Source organism: Dryobates pubescens, chromosome 14 (assembly GCF_014839835.1).
Source record: "Dryobates pubescens isolate bDryPub1 chromosome 14, bDryPub1.pri, whole genome shotgun sequence".
Taxonomy (NCBI): Eukaryota; Metazoa; Chordata; class Aves; order Piciformes; family Picidae; genus Dryobates; species Dryobates pubescens.
This window is the reverse complement of record NC_071625.1, coordinates 19,369,064-19,373,650: the sequence shown is the minus strand read 5'-3', so window position 1 is coordinate 19,373,650 and position 4,587 is coordinate 19,369,064.

The window sequence follows — 4,587 nt, the reverse complement described above, 5'->3', positions numbered from 1 at the left end:
AATTATGTCTCTATAAACCCCAGCATAAATGTCTATTCTGATTTAATGTCATACTTCAGTGTAGCTTGAACCTGCTTCTTGCTGACTTAACCTAAACTGAAATAAACCCTTAAGCCATAAATAGAGTTCTCATTATTTCATAGTTAACTTCACTGAAGGTACCTTGTCTCAAATTAAAAATGGTTAAGATGATTTCTAAAAAAGACTTTACAACCAAGCCCGGAAAGCATATTGAACTCTGGCCAGGGCTGTGCTGAAAGCAATTCATTATGATTATATTTAACCCACTTCTGAAATCTAAGATAGGTCCACAACTAGCTGTTAAAACTTGTCTTCAACACGCTGCATTCTATCCTATTGCTGTCTTTGTGTGCACAAACCCAGTGTTTATGGTTGACTCTATAGAAGATTTCTTTTCCTTACTCTTGCTTGGGGTCCAGCAAAGGAGCAGATGCACTCTCATCTGTTATTGAGATTACAGTAGAAAGGCTTGTTTCTCCAACTGCTCCCTCATCCATCCTCTTTCTTTTCTCTGCTCCTGGGATTGATTGATATTCAGAGGGTGGAATAACCCTGGAAATTTATTTAGGAGCAAATAACAAGTAATATTGTAGAGTGTCATCTATCATTCTGTACCTACTGTATTCTTATCTCTTAAAATTACTGTTTTCTGACAGCATTGCATGAAACAGGAAAGTTTTGATCACATGTATGCACAAAAGTGGTGTGCAGATCTAACCCCTATAGCTGGAGATACTGAAGTAAAGCAAAATAAAATTCAGGTTTTACCATACATACTATTTGTGTTTACACAACAAGCTTGAGTTGTATCCTTCACTTCTGTGACACCTGAAGAGCAGATTTGGATCCCTTTCCCAAACTAAATGCAGAAAAGGAATGCCAAATAATGGTACTTCACAGTTTACAGCTGGCTGGAGGATTTTTCTGCATCATCTCTGCACATTATCTACAAGCGTGGCTGTATTGAGCCTGAATCAGCCTGTGACTACACTAGCTGAGAGTAGAGAGGAGGCAGAACATTCAGCTTTCCTGGCACAGGGAGGGATGCTGTTGTAATCCAGAGTTGGAAGCATTGGAGAGGTCAAATACTGAGCTAACTTGTTCATGGGGAACACCCCCTAGGCTTCCTGTCCCCATGTCATTTTTTTTCCCTCTACTGCTAAGCATAGAGGTTGGAAAACTCTGTATCTGCCTTGAAAAAATACTTAAGTTGGGCATGGAGTGACTCATTGCCCCCCTTGGCCTTTAGCTGGATGAGTAGTCCATACTACAATGGTGGCCATGCAATAAGATGCATAGTCATTTATATACCAGGGATAACAGTCTAGATGCTGGAGTTCTCAGTTTTGGTGATGTTGTGTGCAGGGACAGATAATTCCTTGGCGATCTTCCTGGCAAATATTTCCCTGACTTAGATCATGACTGAGAATAAACTGCAAGACAAATGAGTCAAATTGGTAGTGATACCACTGTAGCAGAATTAACAAAGCAAAGCTTGAAGGTGATGAGAGGTGGAATACCTGGGGTGTCTTCAAATGAGCTGTTGGGACAGAACACTGCAATTGGTACCTATTAAAAGAAGATACTTCCAATTCATTGCATACAGTTAACATAGCTGTAGGTGTTGAATCCCTCCACCAATGTCAGTGCATGATATATCCTCCTTCAGAGGAACTTGAATTACTTTCCAAATGGTTTGTCCAATTTCAGATGAAAGTTGTGTTTCAGACAATAGCACAGCAGTGCCTCCAGGATGAGAGTTGTTCTCCTCTATTTAGAAAATTAATGGCTTGTTTTGTTCAAACACTCTTTGTCTTCTCCCCATGCTGATAATCTATTCTAAGTTATATTCAATGGTGAAAAAACTGCAGCAGCTGAAGCCAGGCTCAAAGTGAACTATCTTTCCATTTAGAAAATAGAACAGCTGTCTTTCAATTGAGGTACAAAATGAGAAGCCCAGATTAGTTGTGGTTGTTGAAGACTGGCTTGCAGAGCTACCTGAGAAAACAATGGTCTCTTTGCTTGCTTTTGGCCTGAAATTCCTATTGCAAATTCAAATTGGGAAAGTTATTTGCTTCTTTTCCAGAGCTTTTGTGTACTGTTTGTAGTCTTATTAAAACAGCTGCTGTTTGCTGCGAGGACAACTACATTTTGGTGATGAATGGAGATGAACACAGAATGAGAAAATATAGAAAGGCAGTGCTGTCAGAAAGGGACTACAGTGCCATTGTTTTACCAGGTGTCAGAAATGTTAACACTGGTACCAAAATCTTCCAGATGGAGAAATGGGACAGATACAGGATTTGTTCAAGGGAAAAGAGAATACTTTTTTTCTACTTTCAGAGGAAAATTCGATTTGCTAGCTTTGGTGACATCATACATCCCATTACCCAGACCATATGGAAAGCTGAGGAAAGCAAGACTCATTATATGGACTTCTGAAGTGTCTCACCTTCAAAACAAAGCCTATCAAAGAGAGATTTGCAGAAGAGCTTCTTTTTAGCTATTTCAGTAACTAGGTAGATTTCAGTGTGAATTGTAACTCCCCGGGAGATGAACACCATTGAGAATGTATGCTGAATATCTTTGAAAATTGCTCCCAAATACAAGCTATGTCTTTTTAAAATACTATATTATTGGGAGAGACACGTAACTTGGAGAATAAAGAGATCCAAGGGGTATGATTCTTCTTGTGCATGAGGAGGGAAAAGGAAAAAAAGGGGAAAGAAGGAACAAACTGTGAACTTAAGCGAGATACTTGAGGTAATTGTGGTACAATTGGCTTGATTTGTAAATGGAATTAGAGTGTCCTTTTTTGGGTTTCTAATTAATCAGGGTTGACTGTCTGTATTTGCAGCTCCTTCAATTAGTTCTCTATGGATCAGCCTTCACTCAGTCTATAAATTTCTGGGATTTGTGTTTGGAGTGAAAGTACTGTACAGATACAAAGCTCACAGATAGATTATTTCTCTCAAAAGTTACATTGTTTTGGACTTGAGGAAAGAAAAACACAAAACTTGACAGAATTTGATAATTTCAGTCCCACTGTTCCCTTCCTGCCTTCAAACTAAGCCACACAAGGAGTCAAGCAAGACCTACACTGTCTGTGGTGGGGTTTTTTGGACATTCAGGTTCTCTTTTTTCCCTCTTTGGCAAAAAGGGAGATCAAAGGAAGTCTACAGAACAGTTTAAAATAGCCAAAGCCTAAAGAATGTAAAATTGAAACAAACCTAAATAAAACAACCCAACCCCTTCTCCCAGCTGTTCGAGTAGTAAAATACACAGTTCTAAGGCAATGAAAACCAAGTGCAAGTTAAACCTAGAGAAGTTCGAAAGAAGTCTATGGAAAGAAGCAACAAGAAAAGCAGACACTGGAGACAGACTGCTCACAAAGTGTGACAGGCAGACTCCTCACATGCTTTTTAGCAACAATATTATTCTCAGACTCTATCATTTCTCCTTCCTTTTCTATTTAGATGAAATTTTTGCATCATTTAAGTGAAGAATTCAAAACTGATTACGTATCTGACAAATCAGTCTCCCTAGTTACTAAGGGTGGACTGGGAAGTCAGGAGTGGGTTAGTCAGTTGTTAAGGCTATTACAGCTCATTTTTACCTGCTTTTTCTGGTGCAGGACTATTGTCTAAAGTACTTAAGAGCATTTATCCTTTAATGTATATAGTGAGTACCATCAGTAAGAGGAAGATATTTATAGGAGTGGATGAGTCTTTCCAGTCTCCAAGCAATATTTCACAGTGGAAGAAAAGTTTACTAACTTTCTGACTCACAGCCCTCACTTTCAGCTTCAGGAAGCCATTTCCTCCTGTGTTTTGAAACTTGTGACTCAAGTTTTGAAGTTGTTTCATTAGGAGAGCTTCCTGTTGTGCTCCAAGAAAATCTTTCATAAGTTAGAGGAATTTTAAGACAGAGCTGGTTTTCACCGGTGAGAAGCTGCTGGAGACTGATTGTTTATTATTTGTTTATTTATTTAAATATGAACATATTGTATTTTCCTGTGGATGTCATGACAGAAAGCTGTTCTAACACGGGTGCCTTGGGCACAAACTGCCCAACACAAACAGTTATGTCTTAATGGAGACACTTCACTTGAGGCTTCTGGCAGCTTTGAAGTGGATTTTGTGTTTGTTTTAAGTTCACTTACTACGGAAGAATCTAGAAACTGAAGAGCAAGCTTGACAGCTTTCTGGGATTTTTATTTTAGTGTGTTTATTTTTCAAGGATGTGTTCTTGGTTATCAGCAGGAAATAGATTGCACAAACAGCTTGTCATTGAGGGTGCTTGACCACAGTTCTGAGTGACAATGGATGTTCAAAGAATTGAATGAGTTTCCCAGTGCATCTGTGAGGTGTGTGTAGACTTTCTCACTGAAGTCGCTGATTAAATCAAACTCCACGCAAAGGGAAAGTGTGGCCTCCTTTTGTTAAAAGCAATACCAGGCACCGTTAAGTAAATTGCTGTGTGCCTACTTACCATCCAGAGAGAGATGGCAAGGGAAGCAGTACCTAAGCACTGCAGCAGAAATGAAGAAGCTTCTTGAAAGTTAGC